This window comes from Schistocerca gregaria, chromosome 1 (assembly GCF_023897955.1).
Source record: "Schistocerca gregaria isolate iqSchGreg1 chromosome 1, iqSchGreg1.2, whole genome shotgun sequence".
Lineage (NCBI taxonomy): Eukaryota > Metazoa > Arthropoda > Insecta > Orthoptera > Acrididae > Schistocerca > Schistocerca gregaria.
The window spans coordinates 1,032,568,800-1,032,584,510 of NC_064920.1; the positions used below are offsets into that span (position 1 = coordinate 1,032,568,800).

Here is a 15,711-nt window from a genome sequence, read left to right on the forward strand (position 1 = left end):
TAGCAAAGTGCTAAGGTTTTTCGTTTTTAAATAAACCTATTTTAATAGAGGTGTAATTTTATTCGTAAAATTTTGCATTGGTTTGAAATTTTGCGTTATTACAGGAAATGAGAAACGTGAACATTACTACTGTAATAAAAATACCGACAGAAACAAGCAACAAACACATAGTACATGAATTGGTACAACAATGCTGAGACAATAATGTCATTGTTGGCGTGTGCCCTGGCTTAATGTACACGTGAACGTACAATGTGCAAGAGCTGCCCCCATCTGCTCTGTAAAGTTGTTTCCCGCTTTTTGCACCGGACATACGTTGAAGCACAACGCTTCATTTGTTTCGTAAGGTTCAAGATTTGTCTTTCATTCCTATGTAATAACAAAAGTTAAAGGATGTTATGCTAACTGTAATAAATTAAAAACAACAATTCATTCATAGTATTCAATAAAAATAGAAAGTAGCCGATCTGCTCCCTGTGTCTATATAATAGGCAATTAGCTGCGTGTACCTCTTGAAAACGGACAAATTAACACGAAAGATAGAGTTATTCTATCTCAGTTTTCACGCTTCAGCGCCGACTACCCATAATGACCAAATTGTGATATGATTCCGGGTTACAACCTGGTTTTTCAACAGATTTTCAAATAATTAGAACCAATATGAGAATACTTGTGATTTTTTTTAGTATTCACCCATCTACCACTTTTCAAGAAAAGCAGCGAACAGTGGACAGGCTACGTTTTCATTTATTTGCCTATTTAATTTTATATATTGATTCTAAATATCTTCAAACTGAGAGCGTAAATATTTGTTCGATTTATACGTTTATTACAGGAAATAATAGGAATAAAAATTCGAAATTACACTCCTGGAAATTGAAATAAGAACACCGTGAATTCATTGTTCCAGGAAGGGGAAACTTTATTGACACATTCCTGGGGTCAGATACACCACATGATCACACTGACAGAACCACAGGCACATAGACACAGGTACCAGAGCATGCACAATGTCGGCACTAGTACAGTGTATATCCACCTTTCGCAGCAATGCAGGCTGCTATTCTCCCATGGAGACGATCGTAGAGATGCTGGATGTAGTCCTGTGGAACGGCTTGCACATGCCATTTCCACCTGGCGCCTCAATTGGACCAGCATCCATGCTGGACGTGCAGACCGCGTGAGACGACGCTTCATCCAGTCCCAAACACGCTCAATGGGGGACAGATCCGGAGATCTTACTGGCCAGGGTAGTTGACTTACACCTTCTAGAGCACGTTGGGTGGCACAGGATACATGCGGACGTGCATTGTCCTGTTGGAACAGCAAGTTCCCTTGCCGGTCTAGGAATGGTAGAACGATGGGTTCGATGACGGTTTGGATGTACCATGCACTATTCAGCGTCCCCTCGACGATCACCAGAGGTGTACGGCCAGTGTAGGAGATCGCTCCCCACACCATGATGCCGGGTGTTGGCCCTGTGTGCCTCGGTCGTATGCAGTCCTGATTGTGGCGCTCACATGCACGGCGCCAAACACGCATACGACCATCATTGGCACCAAGGCAGAAGCAACTCTCATCGCTGAAGACGACACGTCTCCATTCGTCCCTCCATTCACGCCTGTCGCGACACCACTGGAGGCGGGCTGCACGATGTTGGGGCGTGAGGGAAGACGGCCTAACTGTGTGCGGGACCGTAGCCCAGCTTCATGGAGACGGTTGCGAATGGTCCTCGGCGATACCCCAGGAGCAACAGTGTCCCTAATTTGCTGGGAAGTGGCGGTGCGGTCCCCTACGGCACTGCGTAGGATCCTACGGTCTTGGCGTGCATCCGTGCGTCGCTGCGGTCCGGTCCCAGGTCGACGGGCACGCGCACCTTTCGCCGATCACTGGCGACAACATCGATGTTCTGTGGAGACCTCACGCCCCACGTGTTGAGCAATTCGGCGGTACGTCCACCTGGCCTCCCGCATGCCCACTATACGCCCTCGCTCAAAGTCCGTCAACTGCACATACGGTTCACGTCCACGCTGTCGCGGCATGCTACCAGTGTTAAAGACTGCGATGGAGCTCCGTATGCCACGGCAAACTGGCTGACACTGACGGCGTCGGTGCACAAATGCTGCGCAGCTAGCGCCATTCGACGGCCAACGCCGCGGTTCCTAGTGTGTCCGCTGTGCCGTGCGTGTGATCATTGCTTGTACAGCCCTCTCGCAGTGTCCGGAGCAAGTATGGTGGGTCTGACACACCGGTGTCAATGTGTTCTTTTTTCCATTTCCAGGAGTGTAGATTATTTCAAAAACCAGTTATATTGAGCGGTTTTAAAGTCAGATTAAACTGGCGTGGAGAAAATCGATGTAAGTGAAAAGCGGTTGTTTCACCGGTTGTTTCGCAGATAACCGCCATCTGTAGCGAAAAACTGCGATTGCTAACGGACGGTTTTTGCCACATCAACAACGTGTCGGGTAAAAACAACTCGTTGTACTGTGTGATCGTTACGAGATAATTGTGCTCACAAAAATTATATTACATGTTACTAAGTTGAGTTTATGTGAGTTTCGTGCACTATAATCTACGACTATTCTCGTATAATATACGTTTCACTTGGCTAAATATATTGATTGCCATACTCAAATGCTCATTTTTCACATGTGTCAAAGACATTTTAAAGCTAGTGACATTATCCGGGGAGTAGCTGCCACGGACGAAAAACCTGAAAAAACAAAATCTGCTTCACATTCGAATCCAGATGCAGTTCCATGCATTTTTCCAACCTGCCTATCTTCAGCTGCAGGACCATCCAGAGGGGGGGGGGGGGGGGCAGAAGAGGTTGCAGGCAGCTTTGCAGGAAAGCATTAAGATTAGTGTAGTCAGCCACAATTAACATTTAAAAAGAATATCGTATAAAAGCCTTCAGGAACTGTAAGATAAAGGTAATGTAACATCTTCACAGAAGAACTTGGTGAAATCTGTGAGAGAAGAGAGTTTTATGTTAATGAATATCGGTCTAAACGTACAATTTCTTTACATACTGTATAGCGTGACTGATAATAATTTCAAAGTGGAGGTCTATTCAAATGGATGTTCATTAACTTGGCAAATTGACGAATGTTAACACTGACAGAGTTACTAATATAACTGATCTGAATTCCACTACTGATCAGTGTGATTGCACCATAGATAAATATAGAACTAAAAGCTCTTCATGAGTGGAAATGATGTTACGTATAATAGAATAGTTGCTTGTGCAGAATAAAAGCCTCAGTAGTTTCTTGAAGTCACAACTGTCTCAAAAACAGCAGATGGTATGATACAGATTTTATAACGTCCTGTTCCCTTTTTCTCCTAATTTCACCTCATGAATATAACATTGACAGAATTCGAAGTCAGAGAATTTTCTCCCGTCCAAATACTTTGAAAACTTTATGTTCCAACTTTTATGATAGTCCAATTGCAGAATAAAATTCTAGCAATTTTTCACAATACATCGTGGACAAAGCGGATATTTTTGAAGAACATGAAAGTCATATTTCATTGATAGTCCAATTGCAGAATAAAATTCTAGTAGTTGTTCACAATACATTTTGGACAAAGTGGATATTTTTCAAGAACATGAAAGACATGTTTCATTTATGGTAAATGAAATTTATATTAAACCATAGATGGATTATAAAGGGGGGTTGCTTTGTTGGTTGACCTTCAGGTGATACATTACTAGCTACATCAGCTCGTGTGTTCACATATCAGGGCATTTTATAAGCCAAGAAAGAAGGTGTACGTGTTGTTCCTGTCATTATTCTGACAGCTGCTGATGAGACTGAGGTCATTAAACGTGGCATAGTAGGATTACATGCCCAAAACTATCTAAATTCAGTCTCCAGATCGCTCTCCTTTATTTACACATGGGCAGTTTCGAACCATTTACCCATGTTCAGACCTATTACAAAAAAAATTAATTTTGAATCTGAAATTGGGCACTGGCCTGAAACCGGTCATGTGGAAATAAGGGAAAGCGATCTGGAGACTGAATGTGGACTGTTTTGTATTACTCTGTCTCTCACCACGGACAACACAGTGGCCGACGACCTTCATTTAACAGCCGAGAGCAGCGGTGTTAGCGTAGAGTTGTCACCGCTATCAGAAAAGCAACACTGTTTGAAATAATAGCAGAAATCGATATGGCACATACGACGAACGTGTCCATTAGGACAGTGCTGCGGAATTTGATGTTAATGGGTTATGGCAGCAGATGACCGACGCGAATGCATTCGCTAACAGCACGGCATGGCTTGCAGCGCCTCAGCTGGGCTTGTGACCGTATCGGTTGGATGACTGGAAAACCGTGCTATGGTCCCATGAGTCCTGATTTCAGCTGGTAAGAGCTGATGGTAGTTTCGAGTGTGGCGCAGACCTCACGAAGCCATGGACCTAAGTTGTCAACAAGCCACTGTGCAAAGTTGGTGGTGGCTCCATAATGGTGTGGGCTGTGTTTACATGGAATGGACTGGATCCTCTGGTCCAACTAAACCGATCACTGACTGGAAATGATTGTGTTCGCTCGCTTAGAGACAATTTGCTGTCATTCAATGACGGATTTTTAATCGATGACTCTGCCCCATGTCATCGCACCACAATCGTTTTGAAGAACATTCTGGACAGTTCGAGCGAATGATTTGGCCACCCACATCGCCCGACTTGTATCCCATTGAACAATGATGAGACATAATCAAGAGATCAATTCTTGCACAAAATCCTGCACCAGCAACACATTTGCAATTACAGACGGCTGAAGAGGCAGCATGGCACAATATTGCTGCAGGGGACTTCAAACGACTTGTTGAGTCCATGCCATGTCGAGTTGTGACTTGTAGAGTCCATGCCAGTCTAGCTGTTGCTCTGCACCAGTCGAAAGGAGGTCCGATATAATATTTTGAGTTATCCCATGACTTTTCTCACGTCAGTGTATATGATATGAGTGTTCCTGATCGAAATTATGGCATCTCTAATCCCATAGTTAGTTTTCTGAAGAATTTAAAGTAACAATCACATCTCGATGACGCTACTCCCAGCGTTGCCATGTACGATACTGTTGTTAATCGCTGCTTAAAAAATTGAACTGTACTTGTAAGGTGTCAGGCAAATCCAACACCTTCCATGAAAGCCCTGACATGATAAGCAAATCCAGTAGTATGTCACATAACTCCGAATAAATCGTGACATTAAATTAACCAAAGTAATACGAGTAACGAGTGAGCAAATGGAATAACACAGACTAACACAAGAATGCCTAAATGCATGTCATACCTCCCCACCGTGAGACAGACGCAGTTCCGAGGGGAGAAACGAGAACAGAAGCCGAGAGCAGAACTGTGTTAAGCTAGAAGGCCCTACGGTAAGGGACGGACACCCACGTACCAGCTAACCACCAGGACCACGCCCCAGCCCAAGCTAGAGCCAAGCAGAAGAACAGTATAGATCTTATGATAACACTAAAAGGGCCACACCAGCAGCAAGTTTTAGCGTGAGACTTTTTCGCGTCTCTGATACGTTGGAAACGTTAAAAACATTGCCCCACCACGAAAAGTAACCGCCAGGACCACCCACCACCCATGTTAAAAGATAGAGCCCTCCAGAAGAACAGTATAGATCTTACGATAACACTAAAAGGGCCACACCAGCTGCAAGTTTTAGCGTGAGACTTTTTCGTGTCTCTGTTACGTTGCAAACTTTAAAAACATTGCCCCACCACGAAAAGTATAACGTTTCTCATTGGATAGACATAATTTTTGTAGGCGGAGCTTAAGGTTAACATTGAGACCCTGATTGGTCAGATGAAAACACAGCCAGATAGTTTTTTTTAAACTAACTTCGGTAAATTGTAGTAAGTAGAAGTTAGGAGAGAGTTGCTTCTGAGACGGCGAGCTGTATGGAGCTTCTCCGGCCGCCGTCCCCTGACGAACACCGACAAGGTAATGAACATACGCGATGCCGCATTTTTGAGCGCATAAGGCTTCACTCAGAACTGCAGAAGTCTCATCTGTTACATCCCCTTTTTTACGTAATACGAATGTCGATCGTCAATTGAAGCTCATGTTATTCACATTTGCTACGTAAGTTAAAAAAAATGGTTCAAATGGCTCTGAGCACTATGGGACTCAACTGCTGTGGTCATCAGTCCCCTAGAACTTAGAACTACTTAAACCTAACTAACCTAAGGACATCACACACATCCATGCCCAAGGCAGGATTCGAACCTGCGACCGTAGCAGTCGCACGGTTCCGTAAGTTAAAATCTGAAACACGATGATTTTTCTGTTATATAATTATTGAGAAGCCACAACAGCCACTGTAATTTACGACAAGTTAGATAAGTAATTAAAGATAATTGAGGGTCACTGTAGACCATTTTGATAGTTTTCTCTTTTGTGAAACTTAATTTAAACCTAGATTATTGATGAGATATGGCATAGGTCACCCTCCGATCCATTGTAGAACTTGGAGACCCACTCAGCGAATATTCGTTCACATTTTTGTTGAACGCAGTTGGTTTTTATCATCCTGTATTAAAATATTTCCTTTTATCAATAGTGCAATTTATAAACAATGTTTTGTGAGTAGAATAAAATTTCCAACGGTAAACTTAACTGGTTTTTCGACGTTATTTTACCAGCTAACTAAAAATAGGAAAGCCTTGAACCCCTTCCACTAAATTTAGTTGGTATTAAAATTCTTTTACAGGGAGTGCAGTGGAGCTGACGCTGAAATCATTAAGTATATGGTTATGTCATCGCTAGTCTCACGGAACTCTTCTGAACTCTACATGTCATGTGTGGTCTGGCGTCTCCTTACCAGCAACAGGTCCCAGGTTCAAACTAGTCAATTCCCTAAAAAACACGCTCAGAGCGTCGCTGCGCAAAGGTGGTAGGGAGACACGACTTAGAACAGACACCACGCAGAATGTGAGATACTAATTGTAAAAAGTTTTTACTTGGGCAGTGTATGTTAATGACTGAGTTGGACTGTGTAGTTGAAAACGTAAATAGCGCTTCTAGTGACATTTGCTATTATCATTTTTAGAAAAATGCTGAAACCTAAAAATTAGTTAGTTTTGCTGAGGTTAGGTACCGATCGACAATACGTCATTGATTATGTTCTTGAAGTTGTTGTGTTAGCAGAGAATTGTGTGAATACAACAGACTGCGAAACGCATGTCTCAATTTGTTGTATAAAAATATTACTTGGATATGTGTGAATCTGTTAGTGAACAAGTATCTATACATTTAAAAGTGCTCCAGATATTCGTTTAACAGTACATATTCACGAAAATCACTCATTTTTTCAAAGACGTGAGCAGCTTTGTTTACAAACCTTCTTGTCATGTATATCCTCTGTACCACGTAAACTGCACAGCAATAACGCATTGTTGAATGTTTTTGTCTCGTTTTGGCTTTAACAAATACATGCGTTTTTTGTGTTGACTAACTTCATTTAAAAATCAACTCAAAACTTGCTAATTTTACCAGACAAACAATTCTTTTCGTACCAGCTGATTTATGTTATAATCGCCACCTGATTGTGACGTCATACTAAGGTCGTTTGCCCTCCTTCTAGGACCCTGGTGATTTTGGGCCAAGCCGGTGCCAGTATCGACTTCGCCCGTTAGGTGCCTCTTCCGGTGTTGCAAAACACAGTCTGCCACGTAGAAACTTGGTGACGTCGCGCACACGTCAATTTTTGTTGGATTCGTTACATCGTTCTCTCCTATGTCTGCGAAACAGCTGTCTTTACGTGGTGCATCAGCTTAATTACAAAACTGAACATTACGTATTTTTCTGAAACAGTGTATATATGCATTGTTATTGTGGTTTCTCGAGACAAAACGTTCTCGTTCTTTATTGGTGGAAGATTGTCCCAATACTTGGTACTTCTCATCTTTTTCTCCTACGCTAAAACTCAAGAACATGGACGTATTTTAACACTGGTATATATTACATCCGAAGGAAGACCAGTAGTGAATTTGAAGGGGTCGGCGGAAGAAGGCGCTAAACCTCAGTTTCGTGGGAATTTGTCTGATCACGCATTCTATTTTGCTTTCAACTGCATTACATGCTGGCAACAGGCGTTTCTATTCGAACTGCTAGAAATTGTTTTTTGGTTATATACATGGTTGTGCATTTCATTATTTACGTTGTTGCTTTTGGATGCAAACAGCGTCGTCGCTCAACGCGGCAGTAACGCTGAAATATTCTAATCGAGTAAATAGGTGTATGTTTGGTGAAGATGTTATGATGACAGCGATCCATTTACTGGTTACAGGGGTGCAGGTACTGCTTACATATCACGAAATATACCAGATGTTTAAGATACCATTAGTATGGCTTAGCATTATATTGGTACCAGTCTAATTCCAAAACATATAGACACTCCGTTTTTTAAAATTTTGGGAAGTTGTCTGATGTTAGAAGTGTATAGATACAATATGATATCAGCAAATTCCTGTAAGGTTGTTACTCACTAATTCGTTTTCACCTTAACGACAGAAAAACGTATAATAAATAAGTTCGAGGGTTAGAGTTGTTTTGGCCCAAACAATGAACCCTATTTTATTTTTCTACAGGCGCCTGTGTGTATTTATTTTTAGGAGGGAGCAAAGCCTACGTCCACTGAAAGATAAGCAGGAAGCAGGTAACCACATCCTGCACGAGATAGACCACAACAGTCCTGAAAAAGAGAAGGAAGTATTTTTTAAAAGAGACAGGAAAAAAATAAAGAACTGAAAGCAGATATTACGAAAACTAAAAGGGGAAACAGTTCCTCGTCACCCTGCTGAGGAACTGTGTACTTGTTCATTGCAGCGAGCAGAAATACTGTCATATGTTAAGAACGAAAATTTATTGGCATCTGGCAGACAAATAAAATTCGTGTTTATGTGGTCTTAAAAAAACACATCCTATGAAAAGGAGGTATGGCTGTGCCTTGCGACAATCTTCATGTTCGCAAAGTTCTATCACTTTAAGATTAATTTAGGAGGGCAATTGCAACGTGTGTACAGACCGTCTTGTCTGGCTGTTCGTGTTCTTCCCCATAATACGTCTCAACAACTTATTAAAACAACTTAAATTGCAATGATCAACGGTCAAGGGTCCAGGATATCCAGAAACCTATCAAAAACTTGCCTACATACGGGAGATATTAGGGCCGAATGCAAAGCCCACATTAAGTGTGATATAATATCTTGTATATGACAACTTTATGTCAGGATTACTACTAAAGCACTGCAAACAAAAAACGCTCAACATGTCAAAGAAGACAAACACAGATCGACATTTTGTCGGTTACATAATACTGGATTTTAGTTACCACAGTCAGATACTCGCAAGACTTGTGATGGACTCCACTTTATGCTTACCAGTCCGACGAGTACTGAGGATGAGGAGAAAGAGGACCTTAAAGACGACGAGGTGCAGCTTTGAGGATGAAAATTCAACAAAAAATGTCAAAGCTAAAGAAGACTCGAAAAAATTACGACCTTTCCATCGACGTGCAACAAACATTTCTCAGATCGTGGGACTAGAGTGTTGCTGGTATGGGCAGCCAAGGGATAGTTAGCTGCTTAGGAAGTATGTCCAACGTGAAGATGAATAGCAAGTCGTTGGTCATATTTCCACTAAAGAGACTGAATACACTACACTTATTCCTCTCTTCTGGAGTATTGCTGTGCGGTGTACGATCTGCATCAAAAAGTTCAAAGAAGGGCAGCTCGTTTTCTATTATCGCGAAGTAAGGGAGAGAGTGTCACGGATATGACACAGGAACTGGGATGGAAGTCATTAAAAGAAAGGGGTTTTCTGCTGCGGCAGGACCTTCTCATGAAATTTGAACCATCAGCTTCCTCCTTAGAGTGGGAAAACATGTTGTTGGCGCCCACCTACATAGGGAGAAATAATCTTCATAATAAAATATGAGAATTCAGAGATCGGTACGAAAAGATTTAAGTGTTCGTTTCTCCCGTGCGCTGTTAGAGAGTGGAACGGCAGAGAAGTATCTCAAAGATGGCTCGATGAACTCTCTGTCTGACACTTAATTCTGAACTGCGGAGTAATCACGTAGACAGAGGTGCAGAGGCGTCGCGATAGAGCTATAAGCAAATTAGTCCAGCAAATTCAACTTATTTGCTTTTTAACCTAGTTACAATGTTCCTTACTTTGTGAATGAAGGAAGCTCAGGACTTAACGGCCGCACTGACAATGACGTCATTGTAGACGGAGCACAAGCTCGGAACGGGTAATTTCATGGGAACCATCCGCATGTTTGCAAAGAGACTGGGTATGGCAATCCTAGAAACCAGCTCCATGTGGATATCAACTGAAGTTTCGGAAGAAGTCGATAGCTGGCACATCCGATGATCGAACTGGTCATGGGAATGGGCAACCACAACCAATCCAGTTTTGCTCAAACTCTTCATCAATGGTTGTTACGAGCATCGAGAGCAAATGTGTGACAGCATTAAATACAACCACAAAGGAAATTGGGATAACTAACCCAATGATTGCTCTTAATGGGCCACTTAAGGTAGGTCATACATGTCTACATCTACAGGGTGTCCCGGGAGGAATAATCAAAATTCGGGAATAACACAGGAACGATCATTTCAAAGACAAAAGTTCAGTAAACATGGGCTCTAAAACGCATACCTAAAGAGCTAAGACTGCTTCTTCATCTTTGATTCTGTAAAACGAATCTCTTCTCTTCAAGGTAAACACTTTAAAGCCTCAATTTACAGAATATTTTTTCTTGTTTTGGTCCATACCATAACCTCTCAAAACATGGAAGCAGAGAACTTGCTGTAGGATAGATTTGTCCACAGCTTCGAAGATGAAAACGTGCACATAGTTCTTAAGGTCGCATTTTAGAGCCGATGTTTACTATATTCTTTGCATCGGATGATGGTTCCTGTTGTATTTCTGAATACTGACCATTCCTGGTGGAAGAACCTGTATATTTCGCGAGCTACGTTATGATGTGTGGTGGAGGGTATTCTGCTTACCACTGACATTTCCCCCTTGTCCTGTGCGCGGGAACAACAACTGTTGGTAAACCAAAATGTGATCTTGAATCTCTCTAATTTTAGCATCCAATTCTTCCCGTGAGACATGCGTAGGAGTAACCAATATACTGGCTTGCCTCTTCTAGGAACGTACGTTTTCGCGTGAAACTTCGATAGTTTGTCGTAGGTTTCGGACTCATCCCGTATATACTCTTACACGTCGCTGATGCAGCACAAAGCTCGGTCACTGGCATATCTGGCTACAGACGAGGTGTGATAAAGGCAACGGGAAATTTTTAGTTTCGTAGGCTTCATACATCAGATTTTCGATTTCTTTTCATCTTGTTGGTGCACATGTTCCTGATCTATGTTTGCATTTTCAGTTGTTTTACTTTTTTGTTGACAATCGAAAAGTTTCTATATGTTTTCGAGTGCTCGACGGATGTTTCCTTTCGATAGAGATTGCTCCAAGAATTTGCATTAAATTTTGTTGAAAAGTGTAATGAAGTACAACACCGCATTCAAAATGTTGACTGTAGATTTTCGCGAATTTACTTTGAGTAAGACAACAGTTTACGAGTGGTATAAAAGTTTCAAAGGAGACGACTACCGCCTTGGACGCCCTAGCCCATCAATTACTAACGACAATTTGGAAGAAGTAAAGAAAATGGCTCTGGAAAATCGACGAATCACCTTCAGAGAGTTTAGTGATGATGACGGCTCATCCTGTGGCTCATGCCAAGCAATTTTTCGGCTGTTTTCGGCATAAGACGTGTAGCAGCAAGATTTGTTTCGAAATTGTTGAATTTCGAGCAAAAACTACGCCACGTTGACATCCCTCAGGAATTGCTAAATGAAGTCGAAAACGATTCAGAACTTCTAAAGAAGGCTATAACAGATGACGAAACATGGGTTGACGGGTATGGCGTCGAAAGCAAGGCCAAGTCGTCCCAATGGAAACTGTCTGAATAGTCAAAACTGAAAAAAATTCGTTGAATTAGAGCACATGCGAAGGTTCTTCTGCCTGTTTTCTTCGAGTACAATGGAATAGTGCATCATAAGTTCCTGCCTTAATAGTCGTACGGTCAATAAGGAGTACTACCTAGAAGTTATGTGCCGTTTGCGTGAAACAATCCGAAGAAAACTACCAGAACTGTGGCAAAAACACTCTTGGAAAGTGCGTAACGTTAATGACCCCGCTCACACCTCAATGCTCGTTCGTGATCTTTTGGCAAACAACAAAACCGTGATGTCGCCCCAGCCACCGTATTCGCCGGACTTGGCATGCTGAAACTTCTTCCTGTTCCCGAGACTGAAGAGAACCAAGAAAGGACGTCGTTTTGCCACCATTAATGAGACAAAAACAGAATCGGTGAAGGAGCTGAACACCATAACGAAAAGTGAGTTCCAGAAGCGCTTGCAGAATTGGAAAAAATGCTGGCACAAGTGTATTATATTTGAGAGGGATCACTCTGAAGGGGACAAAGTTGATGTTTATGAATCAGTAAAGAATACTTAAGATAAACAAAAATTCTCGTTACTTTTTTATCACACCACACATACCAGTTACTGACGCAGAGTTCGGTTTCGTTCTCTTCACACTGTTCTATAGTAGCGATAGCGGTTATCGCTGAGACAACCGGCTTTTCAGTTATATCGGTTTTCTTGGATACCAGTACAGTAGAGCCCCTCTAATCCGACCTTGGATGGTCCGTCACTCTGGTTAGTCCGACCATGCTGAGGCTCGCGAGCCTGTGCCAACTTGTCACTGACTGGACGCCTGTCGGGCAATTGTTGTGGTGTCTATCGTTGTGCATATTGTTATACTGTACGTTATTGTGCAGTTTCATCCTTTGTTGGAACTAAAAAACTTCGTTGTTTGCTTTATTCCGTATTCTCTATCGTACTTATTACTGTACATTCACTGTGTGTACAGTTGTCTGTTTTTCAACATGTCTGGATTCGAACGTAAACACGTAACTCTTTCACTAAATGAAAAATTAGCAGTGCTACAAAGACTGGACGAAGGAGATCCGCTCCAAAAAATTGCAAAGAAACTGAATGTAGGTGTTACGACAATTAAGGATTGGAGGAAGACTCGGAAAGACATTGACTCCTATACAGTTACGATTGATGGTAAAAACACTCTGAAGAATCGCAAAACATTAAAAAAGCCTAAACTTGAACTGCTTGATAACGCATTGTGGATGTGGTTTTGTCACGAAAGAAGGAAAGAAACTCCAATATCCGGGCCAATTCTCAAAGAAAAAGCGATAGTTTTGCACAAACAACGGGAAGCCGAACGTAAATTTGCTGCCAGTAAAGGCTGGATTGATCCTTGGAAAACTCGTCAAAAATGTATCCCTGACTTTTTTTCCAAGTAATTTGTTTTCGTTTTTACTGTAAAAACAATGCATACAGTATAATCATTTCTTAGTTTATACATACAGTAGTTTATTTCTATGTAAAAACTTTCGTTTTGTATACAGTGCTATAAACATTTTTAGTTTACAGTATATATCGTTTATACGTTATTATGTACACTACAGTACTGTAATTTGTTTGTCTTTTTCCTTTTAAAACCAATACATATTATAATGTGTATAGACGTTTTCTAGTTAATATACTGTTTAACACTGTGAAAAAAACATCTTTTTGTATTACTGTAGACATCTTTTAGTTCTTAAATCGTTTAATTTTTTGTACTAAATGCCTTTTTTTATTTTTTGCAGTAAATATTAGATTTTTCGGATAATCCGATCTTTTTCTCGTTCCGACCATGGTCCCGGTCCCGAAGGTGACGGATTAGAGGGGGTCTAGTGTATAACCTGACTATTATCACCCATCAAAGTAACCGGTATCTGAAATAACCGACGTGGTTTTTTATTCTTATTATTTCCTGTAGTAAACATGTAAAAGGAACAAAGATTTAAAAAAATTGACTCAGTTTCAAGATGCATAGAAGCAAAATATTAAATTGAATAGAGGAATAAAAGAAATTATTCCGTCGACCGTTCACTGATTTTCTCAAAAAGTGTTAAGTGGTCGAATACTACAGAAAATTACCAGTATTCTTCTATTGATTCTAATATTTGAAACTCTGCCGAAAAATCATGGTGTAATCGGTCATCATATCACTATTTTGGCATTACGGGTAGCCAGTGCTGAAGGATGCAAAGTGAAATTGAAGAACTATATTTTTCGTGTTAATTTACCTGTTTTCAAGGGTTACAAGAAGATAAAGAAATATTATGGTATCATGTGGACACAGGCAACAGATTGGCTACTTTCTATTTTTATTGTATACTCTGAAGGAACTGTTGCCAAATTTTAATTTATTACTCTTACCATAATTTCCTTCCTCTTTTATTATTTCGTGGAAGTGGCACACAAATCGCTAATGTTTTAAAGCAAATGAAGCACTGTACTTCATTGCTACGTCACTTCGTAAAAATATTTCCGTACTAGGGTTGGAGGCACCCTGCAATACATGTACAAAGGATGTCCGTCAACGACTGCGATGTGGGGACGTACACACGTACCTTAAGCCACGACACACGGCAACAGGGACCTTATTGTCTCAGCATTCCTGTATCAATTCTGATGCCATGTTTTTGTTGCTCGTTTCTGTCGGCAATGTTATGAAAACAGCACTGATCTCTTTTCCCATTTTTTATAATAACGCAATTTCAAACCAATGTAAATTTTACGAACAAAAATTACTCCTTTTTAAAAATGATTTATTTAAAAACGAAAACCTTTTAGCACTACTGCTAAGGCTAATTGATATTTCGAATTTTTTCACTCAGTTATTAGTAAAAAATAACAGAAAGCACCTGTTATAACCGAGACCAAACAAACACTGAAAACAAAACGGTTATTCAGAGCTAAAATACCGTATCGTTTTCAACCGGTCGGTTTTTCCCATCCCTATTCTGTAGTACGAATATGAGTACGTTGATGAGTGTGCCTACTCATGTTATTTGTGAGACGACAAAACTGAGTGCACAGTATTTGACAGTGGTGAGCAGTTGAACGCAATACGTACAGCAGAGCCGCGTCGCGTGGCGTTGCCAGCGCAGCTGCGCCGTCGTAACTACTGCCTGCCGCCTCGCTACACCCACGCTATGTAGTTGGCCGTTTGTAGCCACGGTCGCAGCGCCATACACTGACGTGGAGTTACCTCACTCGCCAGTCGCTGGCGCTCCGTCCCCAGCGAGACGGACGTGTTGCTGTTCCATACGTCGCCGACGACCGTCTCATTGTTGCAACAAAACTCATTAGCCTACCTGCAATAACATTCTTCTGATGAATTGACCCTCACAAAACTGATACTGTTTCTTATACACAGCGCATAGCGTCAGTGCAAGAAATGTTACATCAGCCTGGGGGAAATATTTACTTCATCATAGCACCGACTTCCCCTCAAAAATACTTACAAGAAAAACTGCGCTTCTTGTTGTTACTGGTCGACCTGGTTACTTTTTCGCTGAAAATTGTACATTGAGACGAGATGTCACAGCACACCCTCAATGAGCGGTGGTACCGTATTAATATTCCGCAACCACATCCGACATGTGCGAAAATTACCAAACTATCAGTTTAATAAGTCAGGTTTGTAAAATACTAAAGCGAAATCTTTACAGAGGATTGGGAGAAACTGG

The 15,711-nt window shown here is 41.3% G+C and overlaps 1 protein-coding gene across 1 annotated transcript in view; it reads right to left on the reverse strand.

The window, feature by feature from the left end:
* Positions 1-15,188, reverse strand: part of LOC126279221 (small integral membrane protein 14) — a 94,450-nt gene extending 79,262 nt beyond the window's left edge. Inside the window, exon 1 of the mRNA XM_049979658.1 lies at positions 15,096-15,188. The gene's annotated coding sequence lies outside the window, so the exon portion shown is untranslated. The remainder of the gene's footprint in view (positions 1-15,095) is intronic.
* Between the last annotated feature and the right edge of the window lie 523 nt (positions 15,189-15,711).